We start from the raw sequence: 22,938 nt of genomic DNA, 5'->3' as shown, positions 1-22,938 counted from the left end.
ATTTGCTGTTGGTGGTGTCCTAACCGGTGGGCTTACAGTGAGGGAAGCAATGTAGCGTTGCTGACTACCTTCATTCTGAGTGGGTGCACCAATGGTACGGGACGCTTAGTAGTTGGTTCAGGCTTACAAGTGCCTGCTGGTTAAATGTCTACGCATGCACGTTGTATTTAAAGTTGTATGGAAAGCCTACAGCCTGCACTGACACCGCTGCTGCCTCATCACTATCGAAGCTACCGCCTCACCAACACCGGAGCTACCGCCTCACCAACACCGGAGCTACCGCCTCACCAACACCGGAGCTACCGCCTCACCAACACCGGAGCTCCTGCAACCCTCAACCTACTGTCTCCTTCCCCATAATCCTGTAGAATGTAAGCCCGCAAGGGCAGGGTCCTCGCCCCTCTGTATCAGTCCGTCATTGTTAGTTTGTTTACTGTATGTGATATTTGTAACTTGTATGTAACCCCTTCTCATGTACAGCACCATGGAATCAATGGTGCTATATAAATAAATAATAATAATAATAATAATAATTTAAATTTTGGACATTCTTCCCTCTGCTAAAGGTCTTTGAGCATTTCTTACAGATAACTTTGCACTGATCATTCAGATCTTGGTTAAAAAATTCCCACACTGCACTCTTCCTACTATCAAATACCTTTTCAGGCATTGCACATTGGCCTACTTTCACTGGATGGCCACGCTGTCCTAAAACTGTTTTTGTTCTTGCCAAAAGTGTTTGACCTGATACGGGCCTGTTAGATGACAGCTGTTGCGATGTAGATGGCTGCTGCGGATCATCCTCCTCTGCTTCTGAGCTACTGGCAGCGGCACCCTCTTCCCCCAATGGCTGCCAATCTGGGTCAACAACTGGGTCATCTATCACCTCCTCTTCAATGTCATGTGCACCTTCCTCTGTGTCACCGTGTAAGGTGCTATAGCGTTCATGACAGGCCACCATAGTCTCATCAGGGTCAGATTCTGGCTCAGTACACTGCGAGGGCAATGTAGTGATCTGAGTCAATGGAACAGCATAATAATCTAGCTGTGGCTGTGCATCTGTGCACTCCATGTCCGATTCATCTTGTAATGGGCTGTTAAAAATTTCCCTTTCTAACCCAGGCACGGTATGTGTAAAGACCTCCATGGAGTAAACTGTAGTGTCGCCTGCCACATCCTTCATTTTAGCTTTGGGTGAAGGACACAAGGAAGCGACTTGTTCCTGACCGGGAGCATCCACTGACGACTCGCTGCTTTTATATTTAGAACTTTCTGAAGAGGAGGAGAAAGAGCTAGAGGCTGAGTCAGCAAGAAAAAACTTTTCTGCCGCTTTTTCCTGCTGCTCCAGCTTTAAAAGCGGTTTTCCTATTCCCAGATAAGGGAGCCTTCGAGGACTTGTGTAGCCAGACGATGACGCTGGCTCCACACCTCCAGCCTTAGGTGCTATTTTGCTTTTCCCTCTACCACTAGATGCTCCACCACCACCACCACCATCATTACCAGCTGACAACGACCGCCCACGGCCTCTTCCACCAGACTTCCTCATTTTTGGGAAAATGTAACCAAAATAACAACCGTTATATGCTACTGTAAAACAAGGTAGAAGGTGTATATAAGGTTGTTGAGAATTTAAATCTCCCTTTTTTTTGGGGGGGGGGAGACTGCAGCAAAACTCAGGCCCAGTGTATTACACCACATGTAAGCATGTAAGTGGCAAAACGTGGCTGGCAAATATACGACAAACAGAACTGACGTAGATCCACTTAGTGGCAATTTCAATATCCCTTTTTTGGGGGGGAGACTGCAGCAAAAAACAGGCCCTGTGTATTACACTGCACAATGTAAGCGGCAGAACGTGGCTGGCAGATATACGACAAACAGAACTGACTTAGATCCACTTAGTGGCAATTTAAATCTCCCTTTTTTGTGGGGAGACTGCAGCAAAACTCAGGCCCAGTGTATTACACTACACAATGTAAGTGGCAGAACGTGGCTGGCAGATATATGACAAACAGAACTGACGTAGATCCACTTAGTGGCAATTTCAATATCCCTTTTTTGGGGAGAAGACTGCAGCAAAAAACAGGTCCTGTGTATTACACTACACAATGTAAGTGGCAGAACATGGCTGGCAGATATATGACAAACAGAACTGACGTAGATCCACTTAGTGGCATTTTAAATCTCCCTTTTTTAGGGGGGAGACTGCAGCAAAAAACAGGCCCTGTGTATTACACTACACAACGTGGCTGGCAGATATACGACAAACAGAACTGACGTAGATCTACTTAGTGGCAATTTAAATCTCCCTTTTTTGGGGGGGAGACTGCAGCAAAACTCTGGCCCAGTGTATTACACTACACAATGTAAGTGGCAGAACGTGGCTGGCAGATGTATCAAAAAATACAAGGACTGTACTACAAGTTCAATCTCCCTACAATGATCTAAGGACAAGTATGGCAGCAATAAAAAGGACTGCTGCACACAAAAGTGTGGACAAATAAACTAGATAACTGCAGAAAGGAGCAACAGGATTTTTGCTTTTAAAAAAGCAGTTGGTTTGCACAGCGACATACAAACAGCAATACAGCTATCAGGGAGCCGTATAAGGCAGCCTAATAAGCTACAGAGCTGATGCACAAAAATCTAGCCTCCACTGTCCCTGCAAAGAAAAGGTGGTGCTGGACAGTGGAAATCGCTACAGCACAAGTGGTTTGGGGGTCAATCTTCCCTCCCTAACTATATCCCTGCTTCTGATGAAGCTGCAGCAACCTCTCCCTATGCTGAGATCGGCAGAAGTAAGATGGCGGTCGGCGTGCACGCCCCTTTATAGCCCCTGTGACACCGCAGATAGCAAGCCAATCACTGTCATGCCCTTCTCTAAGATGGTGGGGACCGAGACCTATGTCATCACGCTGACCACACTCTGCATCTACCTCCATTGGCTGAGAAATGGCACTGAAAACGTCATATGAAACGCGACTTTGGCGCGAAGATCGCCGACCTCATGGCCGATCTCACACTGGGATCAGGTCGGGTTTCATGAAACCCAACTTTGCCGAAAGTCAGCGATTTTTGAATTTGTCCGATCCGTTTCGCTCAACCCAACTTCTTGCTTTTTATCTTCCTACTCCTACTGATTTCGGGAGACATCTCGCCCAACCCTGGTCCACCATCCCACAACCTCAACTGCTACCCTACGTCACATCAAAACCATTCTAACCTTATTAATGTTACTTGCACTCCCTCATCTCCTTCTTTTAATTGTGCCCTTTGGAATCCACGGTCTGTATGTAACAAGCTTCCTTTCCTGCACAACTACTTTCTGAACAACTCTCTAAATCTATTGGCCCTCACTGAAACATGAATCCAGGATTCTGACACGGTCTCCCCTGCTGCCATTTCTCATGGTGGCCTACAATTCTCCCATTCCCCGAGACCCACAAACAGACCTGGTGGTGGAGTTGGCATACTCCTCTCCCCACAATACACTTTTTGAAATTGCCCGATCCGTTTCGCTCAACCCTATTCTGCGCAAATAAGCTTGGAGAACAAACTCAGTGTTTATTAGTCCTGAGGCAATTGTGTGTACTGGTAATTATCCCCTCCCTTTCTCTTTTTTCTATCCTATCTTTTATTTGGCAACCATGGCTGCGAAAGGAGAAGCCTGGTACGCCCAGCAGAACAAGGACACTCTTGTTGGGGTATGCACGTACCATGGCCTGAAATTCCCGTGGCAAATCCAAGGCTCAAATGGTCACTGAACTGGTGCAATTTGAAGCAGACCAAGCCTGGCCACAGAGCCCATAGGCCGCAGAAGCCAGCACCAGCGCAGGTGGTGCTGCTGCCGAGGTCCAACCGCTGAATGCTGGCCCTACTTGCAACCAGGGATGTGCAGACCTCCGCCTGCAGTTGGCTCTGCAACAATGCTCCGCAGAGAGACGTCTGTAGCTGGTCCTGCAATTCGAAGAGGCCCAGCGGGAGGCGGAGAGAGCTCAGGCTGAGAGAGCCGAGCAGCAAGCGGAGCGGGAGTACCAGCTGCAGTAAGCCCGACTGCAAATGCAGGGGTCGTCCCAGTCCAGCCATGAGCCCAGAAGCGCTCATAGACACCGAAGCCGCGGCCCGAGCACTTTCCTCTGATGGAAAAGGATGGAGACTTGGACACTTTTCTTCAGGCCTTTGAGAAAGCCTGCAGACAGTACCAGCTGCCTACGGACCAATGAGCACGATACCTGACCCCAGTGCTAAGGAGCAGTACCTCCCACACCTGCTGTTTGCTTACCGAGAGGTTCCACAGGCCTCGACTGGGTTACCCCCCTTCGAGCTCCTGTATGACAGGCGAGTCCGGGGACCCATTGGGTTGGTAAAGGAATCCTGGGAAGAGGAGCCGAACCCTTCTGAAGTGTCCATAGTGGAGAATGTCATGCGCTTCCATGACAAGATGCAGACCTTGACGCAGTTGTGCATGACAACATGACCCAGGCTCAGGCTGATCAGAAGCACTGGTACGACCAGAATACCCGGGAGTGGACCTACCACGTGGGTCAAAGGGTGTGGATGCTGGTCCCTGTACCAAAGGATAAGCTTCAGGCAGCCTGGTAAGGCCCATACATCGTCCACCAACAGCTCAACCCGGTCACCTACGTGGTCACGCTTGACCACGCTCGGGGTAGGCGAAAGGCCTTTCACGTCAACATGATGAAGGCTCATCATGAACGTGAACCTTTAGTGCTACCGGTCTGCAGCCTGCCCGAAGACAGGGAGGAAGACACCCTCCTGGACATGCTGGCCCATGCCAAGGCCAGTGGGTCCATTGATGACGTGGAGGTAAGCGCCTCACTAACCAAACCCCAGTGGTTGCAGTTGCGGACAACTTGTTCTCCAACCGACCTGGAAGGACTGAGTAAGCGGTCCACAAGATGGACATCGGGAATCATGCCCCACTACGGCGAACACCCTATCGAATCTCTGACCAGGTGCAGCAGGTTATGTGCCAGGAGATCGATGAGATGTTACAGCTGGGGGTGATTCAACAGTCAAAGAGCACATGGCCTCAACTGTAGTCCTCGTGCCAAAGAAGGATTGGACCACCTGGTTCCATGTGGACTACAGGGGGCTCAGTGCCATCACAGCCTTTGACGTGCACCCAATGCCGCACATCGAGGAGCTGCTTGAGAGGTTAGCTGGTGCAAAATATCTGACCATAATGCATCTGAGTCAAGGATACTGGCAGATTCCCCTGAGCCCTGAGGTGCAGGAGAAGTCCAACTTTATCTTACCCTTTGGACTGTACGAGTCCACGGTCATGCCCTTCAGCATGAAGAATGCCCCTGCCACTTTCCATCGGATGATCAATGACCTGCTTGAAGGACTGGAGAAGTACACAGTGGCATACTTGGATGACATTGCCATCTTCAGTTCCTCCTGGGATGAACACCTACAGCATCTCGAGGAGGTGCTCAGGCGAATTCACTGAGCTGGACTCACTATCAAGCCGGGAAAGTGCCAGATGGGCATGAGTGAGGTTCAATACCTGGGGCACCGGGTAGGCAGGGGCACCCTAAAGCCAGAGCCTGAGAAAGTGGGAGCGATCGTGATCTGGCCCACCCCCAGGACTAAGAAAGAAGTGATGTCCTTCCTGGGCACTGAAGGGTACTATAGGCGCTTCGTACAGCACTATAGTAGCCTGGCAAAACCCTTGATGGACCTTACCAGGAAGAAGCTACCCTACATCGTCAACTGGACTGAAGGCTGTGAGGGGGCCTTCCAGGCGTTGAAAACAGCACTGTGCAATGCCGCTGTGTTCAAAGCAGTCGACAGCAGTCGACCATTCATGGTGCAGACCGATGCCAGCGAGTTTGGCCTTGGTGCTGTGCTCAGCCAGGTTGACTCGGAGGACCAAGAACACCCCGTGTTGTACCTGAGCCGAAAGCTTCTGCCGAGGGAAGTGGCCTACTGCACCATCGAGAAGAAGTGCATGGCCATAGTCTGGGCCCTGCAGCACTTGCAGCCCTACATGTACGGTCGCACCTTCACTGTGGTGACTGACCACAACCCTCTGTGCTGGCTAAACGCAATGTGCGGAACCAATGGAAGGTTGCTGCGCTGGAGCCTTGTCCTCCAGCAGCTTGACTTCACCATCGAACACAAAATGGGCAGGGAGCATGGCAACGCGGATGGGTTGTCCTGCCAGTGTGAACCTGCTGAGGTGCGGATGGCGAAGTACCGAGAGGTCCTGCCTCCGTAGTGCATACCAGAAGGGGGAGGTGACACGTTAATGTATAATATGATTTTGAGTTTTCCCTGTTAGCAATCATACTGTGGTCTCTGACCCCCTGCTCTCTGTGTTTCTGCTTGCTGAGATGTGTGTGTGTGGAACCCAAATCCCTCATGGCCCCACTACAAGAATGTTTATTGCACCTGTAGCAGCACAAATCTCTCTCCAGTACCAGCTGAAACTGGTCTAGTCTCTTTCAAAAGACATGAGGTTCTTTGTTCCATTATAGTGATATATTGGGCCACCGATTTGAGCTAGGAAAATAAGAAGTACATATTGCTAACTTCCATCGGCAGATCTGTCAAACACTCTAAGCGCGAGCAGCTAAACACATCGAGTACAAAGTGTGGATTTCTCCTCAATCATGTGGAACAACTAGTCCGAATTCGGTATCATTGAAAAGCCAATTTTATTATAAGATAAATGCTGGGTGTGCTGAAATTCTGCCATGTTCTCAAGCTAAGATATGAGAATTATAAGTATTGTTGGTAAAAACTGTACATCTGAAGAGAGGGGAGGGTGATGGTAACTCAACCCCCTTTAGTGTTGTCACAAGCCTTCAGTTATAAGTTTCTGCAATTCACCCAGCCATCATTCTTGCCTGAGGAGCTGTTACTGCCAGACCTTCTCATGAATTGGGACATTTGGGGCTCCGCCGACCAGACTGGTTTGCCTGTAATGATTTGAGCACATGTAAGTGTTAATTTCTCATTTAATCCCTGTTTATTTTAAAATTGCTTTGTACATACTTTAAATTGTCTTATATTGTAACATCTTTATATACCTTTTATAATCACTGCCTGTTTTTTATGGAGTGAAATATGCAAATTACTAGCTTCGTACTCTTGCTCTAAAACGTAGCCTAAGTCTTCTGAAGGCAATTACGCTACTGATTTGAGTTTGCTTCTGACCCGTTTAATCGGATCTCATGGCAGCATACCTTGTTCTGTGCATTTGGGAGTCATTGTAGCGATGGCGGCGTTGATAATTATTGTTCCTGCCTGAGTGGGAGTAGTTATATCACCCTCGTTGCAGCATGCCCTATAGCCAGTACATAGCAGGCAGCCTTTCTAGCGACTAATTACCCTGGGTGCAGTACCTAGTCTTACCTGAGGATAAGGGGGTGCCAGAGAGCTGGAAGTTCCAAATCGGAACTGTAAAATGGGATATACATAAATCCTTGCAGTGGGATAACTAGAATAAGCCGCTGCAGTAAATTGATAGGTCAACATGCGGCATGGGACAGCATGCGGCGACATGCGACATGCACCAACATGCGCCATGCAACAACATGTGATGACATGCAACATGCGACGACATAATATTAATAATCTTTATTTTTATATAGCACTAACATATTCCGCAGCGCTTTTCAGTTTGCACACATTATCATCGCTGTCCCCGATGGGGCTCACAATCTAAATTCCCTATCAGTATGTCTTTGCATGCGACATTCAAGAGCATGCAACAACATGCGGCATGGGACAGCATGCGGCGACATGCGACAAGCACCAACATGCGACGACATGCAACATGCTACGACATGCGACATGCAAGAGCATGCGACAATAGGCAGCATGGGGCGACATGCTACATGCGGCGACATGCAACATGCTACTGCATGCAACATGCTACTGCATGCAACATGCAACATACACCATACAACACATACATACAATACATGCATATAGACATACAGTACATATAACATAGATTACATACTCACCATCACTTGTCACTTTGATCCCTGAAACAAGTGTCATCTGTAAAAAATATTAAAATAACAAACAACCAATATACTCCCTGTCCGCAGAAATCCAATGTAAACGAGTGTCCCACGACTATCTCCTGTGGAGTGCAGCAGCATCAGCTGATGTGACTGCTCTCCAGGGGCTCCAGGACTACAATGTTGGAAGGTATCCTTCCACAATGTATTCCTCACAATGTATTCCTACGCCCCAGTGAGAAAATAGTCCCTTGTCTCACTTCTGGCACTGCTGTTTTGGAAAAATCCCAGGCAGCATTGCCAGAAAGTGAGACTTTGAACTATAGTAACCTCAGTGATGCACTGCAGGAGCCATTGTCTCCTGTCAGTGTGTCACTGAGGGTCCTATAGAGCAGTGACATCACCCGATGTCACTGTTCTATAGGGGAGATCGTCGTGGGACACTCGTTATTAATTGGACTATGGCGGACAGGTGGTATACGGTTTATTATTTTACGTTTTTTACAGGCGCTGAAGTATGGTAAAGAAAAGGGGCGCGTCCAAGGGTGAGTATATTCCTATTAGGTATATACTCACCCTCGGACGCGCCCTGCTTCTTTCCGGCAGCCTTCCTTACTTAGAATCAGCGCTTGAAGGACCTTCGGTGACGTCGCGGCTTGTGATTGGTCACGTGAGCGGTCACATGGGCGGTCACATGACCAATCACAAGCCGCGACGTCATCTAAAGGTCCTTCACGCGCTGATTCTAAGGAAGGAAGGCTGCCGGTTAGTACCAGGGCGCGTCAGAGGGTAAGTATAGCAATATTTTTTATTTTAATTCTTTATTTTACACTTAAATATGGATTCCGATACCGATTTCCGATATTGCAAACATATCGGAACTCGGTATCGGAATTCCGATACCAGATTCAGAAGATCGCCGACCTCATGGCCGACCCTACACAGGGGTCGGGTCGGGTTTCATGAAACCCGACTTTGCCAAAAGTCGGCGACTTCTGAAAATGGCCGACCCGTTTCGCTCAACCCTAGTGTACACTAACAGTGCTGCTAAATGCTGGCTATTGGTGCAATGATGGCACAAGAAAGCTTAAATTCAATTAACTCTGGCGTATAGCGTGGGCTAAAGATGAGTTATGGTGCTTAGAAGGATTGATAATGGTGTAGTATACAGTTATCAAGAAAAAAGTGCTCGCCTTCTTTTATAATAGTATATACATATTACAGAGGACAAGCCAACGTATATGTCCCAAGTATATCCACTTTCGTATTAAAGATATGACTAAGGCCTCAGGCCCCTCCATATGGTATTTGATTACGCACCATGGTAATGTCCTTTCAAAACAGTGTGACTTGTATAAATGACAGAGTTGAAATGCTATACAGACTTGGTCACATCTGTAAGTATTGGCATCACTGCCGTAATGTCAAAAGGTATACCACATAGAAAATTCTCATTAGAACACATCTCATATGGTAATAGCTCATGTCTGAACCAGATTTGCCATACTGCAAACTTAGAAAAAATGCAGAGATGAGAGGGTAAATTCCTCAGTCTTATTACCTAGTGGCATCACCGCCAGATGGAAAAATAATAAACAGGTTCAAATGTAATGAGGGGCATCATCACCAGATAGAAAATGATAGAAGTACTTGGTGGCATCCACACCAGAGAAGAATGTATGCGTGGAGTATCAGTCACCTGATCATGAGAGCTGATAGGTACACAAATGAGGGCATCCTCGCCAGATAAACATACTTTGCAGATAAATACTGGAATGGCATCAGCGCCAGAAAAAATAATAAAGCAGAGAGAGAAATACCCAAATGGTCACCTAATCAAAAAACCGGATGGCATCCTCGCCAGACAAAATAATCTTTTTCACATATAGAGGCACCATAACCAGGCTGGTATGTACTCCACACATTAATAAGCAGGTGCTCAAATGATGTTAGCATTGAGCTTGATAGCCAACATCATGTACATGTCATATAGTGACAGGGCGCCAGCCCAGCAGCACATGTGTGTACTTTAAATGTACTTATCTCAAAGAGACGAGTGTCTCATCCCTACGCGTTTCGCCCCATAAGGAGGTCCAGAAAGGCTCATCAGGGGAATGCCGATCATAGGCATAGGCAGCGGGCGAGGTGGGCGCTGCACGCGGTCCAAGGAAAGCTGTGGCCATGAGAGCATCCCCGTGGTATAAGTGTGTTGGACCCGGAAGTGAATCCAATACCTCCGGAGTGCGTCGCAGCCAGTGCGCATGCCCAAGATGTCTCCTGCGCAGTATCTAGGCCGTGCATGCCATCGCGCATGTCCGAGAAAACTAACAGCGTTCTTACACCTTGTGCCAGTAATAGTGCCGGTGTATACATTACGCCCGATATTGAGCGCATCAGTGGTGTGTGTCTGAAGCGCAGATAGTGCGCATGCCCCCGATACTACTTCTTTCATACCATACTCCACACGAGCATAGTCCTGTGCATGCCTCCAGTAGTCTCGGCACAGCAGCTCATAGCGCAAATGATAGCGCCAGTATATATGCATCATGGGTGCGCATAACAGCGTAATGCAGCGTGGATGGAGCAGGAAGAGGGCATTTAGGTAACAAATGCTAATGCCATACGCTATCGGTAACTGAACATAAATAGAGTGGTTCCAAAAAAGACCAAATGGTCAGTTTGAAATACAGAAAGAGCCTGCCCAAAACAATCTAGGCAGGATGATTGAGACATAGGGCCCTGATGATGAGGCCATAATAATCAGTCTACGGGACTTACAGCATATAGGCATATGTACAGCTTGACCGAGGCAGTCTGACGCTAAGGTAAACCACTCATGCATCACTAACAAGAGCACATGCAGAAGGACCACTGCCTTGGTGTAACCATAAAGTAGCAAAAGACCACGTATGCATAGTGCAATAAATTAGTCCACTAGTATTCTAAAAGGTAACAGAAGTCACTCTCTCTTGAGTGACAAATCAATAAATGGCGTCATGGTCTGTATGGACCAATATAACATTGGCAAGACACACTCTTGTACGGAATAACCAGATTTAAATAAAACACCCAAAATTTAACTGTTCATTCAACCCAACACGGCTGAAAGTTTCCATTAAAAAGATCCATCTAGTCTCCCTCTGGATAATCCTTCTGTCCCAAATGCCCTGTCTCTCAGATTGGGTAACCGTCTCGATGGCTTTAAATGAGATCGATCTAACATCGCCAGCATGAAATTCATTGACGTGGCGCGCCACCGGGGTATCACGCTGGTGTATAATATCCCCGATTTGTTCCCCTATCCTCACTTTAAATTGTCTTTTTGTTTTGCCTATATAGTTTAGAGGGCAAGTGCATGTGCACAGGTAAACAACCCCTATTGTTTTGCAATTGGCAAAAGATCTATTATGAAAGGTTCTACCTGTGACAATGCTAGTGAAGGTATTGCTAGCTGTAATAAATTTGCAGAACTTGCATGAGCTGCATCTAAATGTTCCCTGTTCCCGACGATCAAGCCAGGTACTGTTGTGAATTCTGTGGCAGAGCTCCCTCCTGTGGTCACAAGTGGTACTTCGGCTGATTCTCTCTGGGAGCTTCCGTTTGTGGAGGAAAGTGGTACTGCGGCTTCTGAGTTTCCTCCCTCAGGTGATCTGGTGAGGTCGTTAGGTGCTTCTCTACTTAACTCCACCTAATGCTTTGATCCATGCTTCCTGTCAATGTTCCAGTGTTGGACTTGTTTTTCCCTGGATCATTCCTGTGGCCTGCTGCTCTGCATAGCTAAGTTCTTCTTTGCTATTTGTTTGCTATTTTTTCTGTCCAGTTTGTCTAATTGTTTTGCTGGAAGCTCTGGGACGCAAGGGGTGTACCTCCGTACCGTTAGTTCGGTACGGAGGGTCTTTTTGCCCCCTTTGCGTGGTTTTCTTTAGGGTTTTGTGTAGACCGCAAAGTTATCTTTCCTATCCTCGCTCTGTTAAGAAAGTCGGGCCTCACTTTGCTGAATCTATTTCATCCCTACGTTTGTCTTTTCATCTTAACTCACAGTCATTATATGTGGGGGGCTGCCTTTTCCTTTGGGGTATTTCTCTGAGGCAAGGTAGGCTTATTTTCTATCTTCAGGCTAGTTAGTTTCTCAGGCTGTGCCGAGTTGCATAGGCAGAGTTAGGCGCAATCCACGGCTGCCTCTAGTGTTGTTTGGAGAGGATTAGGGATTGCGGTCTGCAGAGTTCCCACGTCTCAGAGCTCGTTCTATTATTTTGGGTTATTGTCAGATCACTGTATGTGCTCTGACCGCTATGTCCATTGTGATACTGAATTGCCAATCACAACAGTACAGGAAGCCTAAAGTGCTAATGATTCTCATTAGAGGGAAAAAAGAAGTTCTGAGACCATTTTTTTTTTCTTTGCACTGTGTTTTGCCTTTTTTTCCCCCTAGACTTTTGGGTGGTTCAGGACACAGGTGTAGCAATGGACATTAAAGGTCTGTCTTCATGTGTGGATCAGCTCACGGCAAGAGTTCAAAATATTCAAGATTTTGTGGTTCAGAATTCTTTGTTAGAACCGAGAATTCCTATTCCAGATTTGTTTTTTGGAGATAGAACTAAATTTCTGAGTTTCAAAAATAATTGTAAACTATTTCTGGCTTTGAAACCTCGCTCCTCTGGTGACCCAGTTCAACAGGTTAGGATCGTCATTTCTTTTTTGCGTGGCGACCCTCAGGACTGGGCATTTTCTCTTGCGTCAGGAGATCCTGCATTAAGTAATATCGATGCGTTTTTCCTGGCGCTTGGATTTCTGTACGATGAGCCTAATTCAGTGGATCAGGCAGAAAAAAATTTGCTGGCTCTTTGTCAGGCTCAGGATGAGATAGAGGTATATTGCCAGAAATTTAGAAAGTGGTCCGTGCTCACTCAATGGAATGAATCTGCGCTGGCAGCTATATTCAGAAAGGGTCTCTCTGAAGCCCTTAAGGATGTCATGGTGGGATTTCCTATGCCTGCTGGTTTGAATGAGTCTATGTCTTTGGCCATTCAGATCGGTCGACGCTTGCGTGAGCGTAAATCTGTGCACCATTTGGCGGTATTACCTGAGATTAAACCTGAGCCTATGCAGTGCGATAGGACTATGACCAGAGTTGAACGGCAAGAACACAGACGTCTGAATCGGCTGTGTTTCTACTGTGGTGATTCCACTCATGCTATCTCTGATTGTCCTAAGCGCACTAAGCGGTTCGCTAGGTCTGCCACCATTGGTACAGTACAGTCAAAATTTCTTCTGTCCGTTACCTTGATCTGCTCTTTGTCATCGTATTCTGTCATGGCATTTGTGGATTCAGGCGCTGCCCTGAATTTGATGGACTTGGAATATGCTAAGCGTTGTGGGTTTTTCTTGGAGCCCTTGCAGTGTCCTATTCCATTGAGAGGAATTGATGCTACGCCTGTGGCCAAGAATAAGCCTCAATGCTGGACCCAGCTGACCATGTGCATGGCTCCTGCACATCAGGAGGTTATTCGCTTTCTGGTGTTGCATAATCTGCATGATGTGGTCGTGTTGGGGTTGCCATGGCTACAAGCCCATAATCCAGTATTGGATTGGAAATCCATGTCGGTGTCCAGCTGGGGTTGTCAGGGGGTACATGGTGATGTTCCATTTTTGTCAATTTCGTCATCCACCCCTTCTGAGGTTCCAGAGTTCTTGTCTGATTACCGGGATGTATTTGATGAGCCCAAGTCCGATGCCCTACCTCCGCATAGGGATTGTGATTGTGCTATCAATTTGATTCCTGGTAGTAAATTCCCAAAAGGTCGACTGTTTAATTTATCCGTGCCTGAGCACACCGCTATGCGCAGTTATGTGAGGGAATCCCTGGAGAAGGGGCATATTCGCCCGTCATCGTCGCCATTAGGAGCAGGGTTTTTTTTTGTAGCCAAGAAGGATGGTTCGCTGAGACCTTGTATAGATTACCGCCTTCTTAATAAGATCACTGTTAAATTTCAGTACCCCTTGCCATTGTTATCTGATTTGTTTGCTCGGATTAAGGGGGCTAGTTGGTTCACCAAGATAGATCTTCGTGGTGCGTATAATCTGGTGCGAATCAGGCGAGGCGATGAATGGAAAACTGCATTTAATACGCCCGAGGGTCATTTTGAGTATCTAGTGATGCCATTCGGACTTGCCAATGCTCCATCAGTGTTTCAGTCCTTTATGCATGACATCTTCCGAGAGTACCTGGATAAATTCCTGATTGTGTACTTGAATGACATTTTGATCTTCTCGGATGATTGGGAGTCTCATGTGAAGCAGGTCAGAATGGTTTTTCAGGTCCTGCGTGCTAATTCTTTGTTTGTGAAGGGATCAAAGTGTCTCTTTGGTGTGCAGAAGGTTTCATTTTTGGGGTTCATCTTTTCCCCTTCTACTATCGAGATGGATCCTGTTAAGGTCCAAGCCATCCATGATTGGACTCAGCCGACATCTCTGAAAAGTCTGCAAAAGTTCCTGGGCTTTGCTAATTTTTATCGTCGCTTCATCTGCAATTTTTCTAGTATTGCCAAACCATTGACCGATTTGACCAAGAAGGGTGCTGATTAGTGTTGAGCATTCCGATACCGCAAGTATCGGGTATCGGCCGATATTTGCGGTATCGGAATTCCGATACTGAATTCCGATACTTCCCGCGTATCGGATACCGGAATCGGAAGTTCCCAGAATTCAAATTGAACGCAGCAGCCAATGAGGAATGAATGAAAGTGTGGGCACATCCTGTTTAGCATGGTGGGCATGTAAGTACTGGCAAGGCTTGGATTGGCTGCTGAAATGATGTCACTCTGCACTATAAAAAAGCGCTGCCGCCATTTTGCGCTCACTCTGCTGTGATTTCAGTTAGGGACAGGACGCTGTGTTCTAACTGAGGGCCAGTTGAGCTAGCTAATTGCTTTATTTTCCTTTCCAAAGGCTAATTTAGCAAAACGCTGTGTGTTCTTCACTGTTCACCTTGCTCTTGCCTTGCAGCGCTGTTTTAACAGCGTTCTGCAAGGTCTCTGTGTGTGTGTGTGTGCAGCTCACTCTGTAGTCTGTGTGCAGCCATATACCCGGTTGTATTCAGCTCAGGGGGGGTTCACACTGCCTCACACAGTTGTTCTTTTTTGCTCTTAGTGCAGCCTGCTGCACATTTTTTCTCAAATTTCCTATTAGTGTTTTTCCACCAGTCTCCAGCTCTATTGTGGAAAAACACTACATAGGATAACCTAGAGGGGGGTTTTTGGGCCTTGCAGCGCCGTTTACGGCTGTCTGCACGGTCTCCGTGTGAGCCCAGCTCGCCCTGTAGTCTGTGTGCAGCCATAGCCGGTTGGATTCAGCTCAGGGTTCGTTACTGGCTCATACCTTGAGAAAAATTTTCCTTTTTTTCAAATAGTGCAGCCTGTTTAAAATTTGAAAAAAAAAATTCCTATTAGTGTCTTTCCACTCGTATCCAGCTAAATAGTGGAAAAACACTATATAGGATAACCTAGAGGAGGGTTTTTTGGCCTTGCAGCGCCGTTTACGGCTGTCTGCACGGTCTCCGTGTGAGCCCAGCTCGCCCTGTAGTCTGTGTGCAGCCATAGCCGGTTGGATTCAGCTCAGGGTTCGTTACTGGCTCATACCTTGAGAAAAATTTTCCTTTTTTTCAAATAGTGCAGCCTGTTTAAAATTTTAAAAAAAAAATTCCTATTAGTGTCTTTCCACTCGTATCCAGCTAAATAGTGGAAAAACACTATATAGGATAACCTAGAGGAGGGTTTTTTGGCCTTGCAGCGCCGTTTACGGCTGTCTGCACGGTCTCCGTGTGAGCCCAGCTCGCCCTGTAGTCTGTGTGCAGCCATAGCCGGTTGGATTCAGCTCAGGGTTCGTTACTGGCTCATACCTTGAGAAAAATTTTCCTTTTTTTCAAATAGTGCAGCCTGTTTAAAATTTTAAAAAAAAAATTCCTATTAGTGTCTTTCCACTCGTATCCAGCTAAATAGTGGAAAAACACTATATAGGATAACCTAGAGGAGGGTTTTTTGGCCTTGCAGCGCCGTTTACGGCTGTCTGCACGGTCTCCGTGTGAGCCCAGCTCGCCCTGTAGTCTGTGTGCAGCCATAGCCGGTTGGATTCAGCTCAGGGTGCGTTACTGCCTCATACCTTGAAAAACAATTTCCTTTTTTTCAAATAGTGCAGCCAGTTTAAAATTTGAAAAAAAAAATTCCTATTAGTGTCTTTCCACTTGTATCCAGCTAAATAGTGGAAAAACACTATATAGGATAACCTAGAGGAGGGTTTCTTGGCCTTGCAGCGCCGTTTACGGCTGTCTGCACGGTCTCCGTGTGATTTAAACTAGCTCTGTAGCCCGATCTGCACCAAAAAAAAGGTTAAGTTCACCAAACACAACTTACACTTGTGTAGGCCACATTTGAAAAATAATAAAGTTTAGTCCACAATTTACAACATTAGTGTTTCTTACACCTGTTAGGAGGAGCATTACAGGAATAAGCACACTAAGGCCTTAGTACTTTTCTGCTTATCTTTATCTGTCAACCAAGATGAAGAGGGCAGGGAGTAAGGCACGTGGGCGTGGGCGCGGAGCAGGGAGAGGAGCAGGGAGAGGACGTGGTGATTCTGTGCCTGCTGCGGGCGCCGGTGACTCGTCGTCACTCAGTTTCAGCAGGGAACAGTCCTTCATGCGCAGCTTTGTCGGAGAGCGCCGTGCACCGCTGCTGCGTGAAGACCAAATTGAAGCCGTTGTCGGGTGGATGGCAGCTAACGCCTCGGCATCGACTTCAGTTAGTGCCACATCCTCTCAGGCACAGAGCACTGGAGAGCAGCCATCTGTCTCTTCACCACCTGCCAAATTGGCCAGGCAGTCAGAGAGCCCAGGACAGGAGCCGTCTCTACTTCTGTTCTCTGAATCTCTTGGCTTGGAAACAGGGGGCCAGCCAAGCAGCATTGGAGAAATGGAAGAAGAGGCAGTGTGCAGTGATGCCCAACACCTTTTTCTCTCTGACTCTGAAGAGGCAGGTGGGCCAGTGCCTCCGGTGACCACAGCGCAGTACGCATCTGATGATGAAACTCAGGTGCCGCTTTCTCGTGCGTACTGTGCTGCTGAGACTACCCAGGAGGAGCAGTTGGTGGCAGAGGGTAGTGGAGATGATGAGGTCCTTGACCCATCGTGGCGTGAGGAACAGGAAGGTGGTGGGAGCAGCTCAGAGGAAGAGCTTCCTCTTACGGGCCAAAGAGGGAGAGGGAGGGGGAAGACTGCGGAGCCTGTAGCCTCCACTTTGGCACCCGTTAGGAGCCTGTCTCTTTCCAAAGCCAAAAAGGGCGCTCCCAAGACTTGCAGTGCCTGGTCCTTTTTTGACACAGTTGCAGATGACATTTGTTTTGTCAAATGCAAGCTGTGTCATCATAAAGTAAAAAGAGGGAAAAATGTCAGCAACCTCAATACCACAAATATGTGGAAACATGTGCGGACCAGGCACGCGGTGGAGTTACAGAAACACACTGAAGATGTAGGCCAACCAACAGCGGCAGCTACCACCTCTTCAGCTCGTGTTGCCTCTTCCTCCAGCTCACGCACAGCTGGTTTGGCTTCCTCCCAGAGACCTTGTGTAATTCCACCCACAGCACCACCTTCCCAGTCATCCTCACACTCCCAGTCTACTCTACAGCCATCGGTAGTACAGGCATGGGAGAAAAGGCGGGCATTCTCGGCCAACCACCCCCGAGCACAGGCTCTGAATGCAGGCATTGCCAAACTGTTGTCCCTGGAAATGCTCTCGTTCAGGCTGGTGGAGACTGACAGCTTCCGTGACTTGATGGCATTGGCAGTCCCACAGTACAAGGTGCCCAGCCGCTTTTACTTCAGCAGGCAGGCTGTCCCTGCCCTGCACAGGCATGTTGAGGCAAACATAAAACATGCGCTACTGAACGCCGTCAGTAGCAAGGTCCACCTCACCACCGATGCGTGGACCAGTCAGCATGGACAGGGGCGATATGTTTCCCTCACTGCCCATTGGGTTAATGTTGTTGAGCCAGGTACAGATCGTGCGAGTGGCGCAGGACGTGTCCTGCCCACTCCAAGGATTGCAGGAATCCAGTCTGTACGCATCGACTCCTCCTCTTACACCAGTTCCTCTGATTCCTCTCTGCAGGATCCGTCACAGTCCACCCCCACATGGACCCGTGAACGTTTACCTATGACCGACATGAGCACAGCCGTGGCCAAACGTCAGCAGGCCGTCTTGAAACTAGTTTCATTGGGGCATCGAAGCCACACAGCGCAGGAGCTCTGGAATGCCATCAAGCAGGAGAGCGATGTGTGGTTACTGCCAGCGAATCTCCAGCCAGGCATGGTAGTGTGTGACAATGGCCGAAATCTGGTGGCAGCTTTGGCCCTTGGCAACCTCACTCACATCCCATGTCTGGCACATGTGCTCAATTTGGTTGTGCAGAGTTTTCTGAGGGACTATCCGGATCTTGATGCCCTGCTGCACAAGGTCCGCCTAGAGTGTGCTCACTTGCGGCGTTCCAGCTTGGCCAGATCCCGCATTGCTGCTCTGCAGCGCCGATTCCGCCTTCCGGAACACCGCATCATATGTGACCTACCTACCCGGTGGAATTCCACGTTACATATGTTGGAGCGGTTGTGTGAGCAGCAGCAAGCAGTTATGGAGTACCAGCTGCATCAGGCGCAAAGAAGTCGCAGTCAGCGCCGATCAGACTTCACAACCACAGAGTGGGCCACTATGAAGGACGTCTGCCAGGTTTTGCGTCCTTTTGATTATTCCACGCGGATGGCAAGTGCAGATGATGCACTAGTCAGCATGACTGTCCCCCTTATCTGCCTGCTTCAGCAAACTTTGCAAGGGTTAAGGGATGATGTGGTGGAAGAGGTGGAGGATGAGAAGTCACCTTTTCCATCAGCTTCTGGAGAGTCAGCGCCACGTGGTTCCTCACAAAGGGGTACGCAGGGGCCAATTTGTGAGGAGGATGAGGAGGAGTCAATGGAGGAGGAAGAGCTCCGTCCAGAGGAGGGAGCGACACAATTGTCCAGTGGTCAGTGTGTACAGCGAGGGTGGGGTGATGACGAGCGGGCAGAGATCATGTCTCAAGCAGGGGACAGCGTTTCTGGGCCGGTTGGCACTCTGCAGCACATGGTGGATTTCATGCTGCAGTGCCTGAGAAACGACCGCCGCATCGACCACATTCTCAACATGCCTGATTATTGGGTGTTCACCCTCCTCGATCCTCGCTACCGGGACAACGTCCAAAACCTCATCCCTGCGTTGACCCGGGAGCGTAAATTGCGGGAGTACCACGACACACTGGTGAATTCCATCATCTTCTCCTGTCCAACTGAGAGGAGTGCTGCTAGTGCTTTACAAAGCAGCTCAGTGCGTCGAGGCAGTGGGGGAGGCTCTGCCCAAAGAGGGAGCAGAAGCAGTGCCTCTGCCCAAGGCAAGCCCAGTATGGCACAACTCTGGCACACTTTTGTGTGCCCGCCCCAAATGTCTACACCATCACCGGCGGCTCCAGTCAGCAGGAGGCAACGGTTCCGTCAGATGGTGACAGACTACATGGCTTGCCCTCTTACTGTACTCCCAGACGGCTCTTCCCCGTTCAAGTTTTGGGTCTCTAAGCTGGATACATGGCCAGAGCTAAGCCAGTATGCATTGGAGGTGCTGGCTTGCCCTGCGGCTAGTGTCTTATCGGAACGTGTCTTTAGTGCCGCAGGTGGTGTACTAACAGACCGTCGCATGCGACTATCCTCCGATAACGTTGACCGGCTTACTTTCCTGAAAATGAACCAGGCCTGGATCTCGCAGGAATTTGCCACTCCTCTGCCTGATTAAGTAATTGGGTGTCATCCAGGTCTCCTGCTGTGTTCATCTTTCTACCACCTGAACTGCTATTCCTGGGCTCCAACACCGCCAGTTGCGGCTCAGAAGTGCAGGCTGCACAGTAAAAACATACGACCCAGTGTTATTGGGTTTCAGTAACGTCAGCTGATCCCCAGCTGTGTAGCCGGCAATGTGTCCTGCGACCGCCACGCTGGCACAACAACCTAAATGTAAGGGAACCTGTCCCCCCCCCCCCCCGTCGTTTGTTACTGAAAGAGCCATCTTGTGCAGCAGTAATGCTGCACAAGGAAAAGGTAGCTCTTTTTTTTTAGCTCTTTGCACACGCAGAACTTAACACTTATAAAATGTGTTCACTGATACCGTTATACCGTCCCGGAGCTGGGACTTTCCTTCGTAATGTGACGCAGCACAGCCGTCATTCCTACCCCCTTGGTGCCATGCGCTGCCTCCTCAGCGTTGTTTTAAGCTGTCACGGAGCCTGCGCTGTTCTGTTATCCCTTGGGCATGCCCTATTTGCGCTGCCTGTCTTCTGACATAATTTGGTGTCAGGCTGGCTGCGCCTGTGCGGCCGCGGTGCCCGAGATCCCGCCTCGCAGTGTCTTCTGATTGAGTCACACTGCGGGCCTGGGATCCATGGGCATGCGCAGTGCATATCTTCCCCTCGGGCTCTCGCTCATTTCCCTCCGCCTTCTTTAGACTGTGCGCCGTCAGCTGATCCCTAGCATGCCACGGCCGTGACACCGCACAGTCTGAAGAAGAGGGAAGGAGGGGAGTGAGAGTCGAGGTTATGCACTGTGCATGCCCATGGTTCCAAGGCCCGCAGTGGGATTACGTTAGATGAGACTGCGAGGTGGGATCTGGAGCAGCGTGGACGCACAGGCACTGACAGCCTGACACCAAATTATGTCAGAAGACAGGCAGCGCTAATTGGGCATGGCCAAGGGCTAACAGAACAGCGCAGGCTCCGTGGCAGCTTAAAACAACGCTGAGGAGGCAGCGCACGGCATCAAGGGGATAGGAATGACAGCTGTGCTGTGTCCCATTACGAAGGAAATTCGCACCTCCGGAACGGTTTAACGGTATAAAGGGACACATTTTTAGTGTTTACTTCGGTGTTTGCAAGGAGCATAATTAAAAGAGCAACCTTTTCCTTTTGCATCCTTAGTGCTGCACAACATGGCTCTTTCAGCTACAAACGTCTTGGGGGGGGGGGTTAAAGGTTTCCTTTCAACTTGCTCCAATCAGGCTTCGGCCTACACTCTGTTCCTCTGCTCCTCCTGCTGTCCCTGGGCTCTAACACCGCCAGTTGGTGCCTGGAAGTGCTGTGTGCACAGTCAACAGTCGCTCCTCTGTTATTGGGGTTCAGTAACGTCAGCTGATCCCCAGCTGTGTGTGCGGCAATACCTCCAATCTGCTCCTCCTGCTGTCCCTGGGCTCTAACACCGCCAGTTGGTGCCTGGAAGTGCTGTGTGCACAGTCAACAGTCGCTCCTCTGTTATTGGGGTTCAGTAACGTCAGCTGATCCCCAGCTGTGTATCCGGCAACGTGTCATGCGACCGCCACGCTGGCACAACTAAAATGTAAGGGGACCTGTCCCCCCCCCCCCCTAGGCGTTTGTTACTGAAAGAGCCACCATGTGCAGCACTAATACTGCACAAGGGAAAGGTCGCTCTTGAAATTATGCTCCTTGCAAACGCTGAACTACACACTCATGTAATGTGTCCCCTCACACCGTCCAACCTTCCCGGAGGTGGGACTTTCCTTTGTAATGTGACACAGCACAGCCGTCATTGCTACCCCCTTGGCACCGTGCGCTGCCTCCTTAGCGTTGTTTGATTCCGTCATGGACCCTGCGCTGTTATGTTATCCCTTGGCCATGCACAGTTTGCGCTGCCCGTCCTCTGACATCATTTGTTGTCGTCCTGGCTGCGCCTGTGCGTCCACGCTGCCCGAAATCACACCTCGCAGTGTCGTCTAATGTGATCCCACAGTGGGCCTGGTATCCATGGCCATGCGCAGTGCATATACTAGCCTCTCACTCCCCTTCTTCACGCTTCTTCAGACTAGGCGGCGTCAGCTGATCCCTAATAGCATGCCACGGCCGTGACGCCGCACAGTCTGAAGAAGCAGGAAGGAGGTGAGTGAGAGGCGATGATATGCACTGCGCATGCCCATGGATCCCTGGCCCGCAGTGGGACTACATTAGATGACACTGCAAGGTTGGATCTCGGGCAGCTTGGACGCACAGGCACTGCCAGCCTGACACCTACATGATGTCAGAAGACGGGCACCGCTAACTGTGCATGGCCAAGGGATAACATTACAGTGCGGGCTCCGTGACAGAACCAAACAACGTTGAGGAGGTGGTGCCCGGCACCAAGGGGGTTGGAATGACGGCTGTGCTGTGTCACATTACAAAGGAAAGTCCCACTTCCGGGATGGTTTGACGGTGTGAGGGGACACATTATATGAGTGTGTACTTCAGCGTTTGCAAGGAGCATAATTTTCGGAGCCACCATTTTCCATGTGCAGTATTACTGTTGTACAAGATGGCTCTTTCAGCAACAAATGCCTGGGGGGGGGGGGTTAAAGGTTCCCTTTCAACTTGCTCCACTGCAGGCTTCGGCCTACACTCTGCTCCTCTTTGATTCCCTGGGTTTCAACACTGTCAGTTGCCACCTGGAAGTGTTGTCTACACAGAAAAAAACACTAGGTGATGTGTCAGTGGGGTTCAGCACCGCCAGCTGTTCCCCTGCTGTGTAGTCGGCAACGTGTCCAGCACAAGCCACGCTGGCACAACAGAACAAAAGCTGCCACCAGTGCAGGCTTCGGCCTACACTCTGCTCCTCTCCTCCTCCTGCTGACCCTGGGCTCAAACACCGCTAGTTTTTGCCCGGAAGTGCTAGCTGCACAGAGAAAAACACCAGCCAATGTGTTAGTGGGGTTCAGCAACGCCAGCTGTTCCCCTGCTGTGTAGCCGGCAACGTGACCTGCAAACGCCATGCAGGCACAGGAACTGAAATTAAAAGGGAACCTGGCCCCACCCCCCCAGGTGTTTCTAT

This window comes from Ranitomeya imitator, chromosome 3, assembly GCF_032444005.1.
Source record: "Ranitomeya imitator isolate aRanImi1 chromosome 3, aRanImi1.pri, whole genome shotgun sequence".
Lineage (NCBI taxonomy): Eukaryota > Metazoa > Chordata > Amphibia > Anura > Dendrobatidae > Ranitomeya > Ranitomeya imitator.
The sequence above is the reverse complement of the archived record's forward strand: the minus strand, read 5'-3'. Positions refer to the sequence as shown.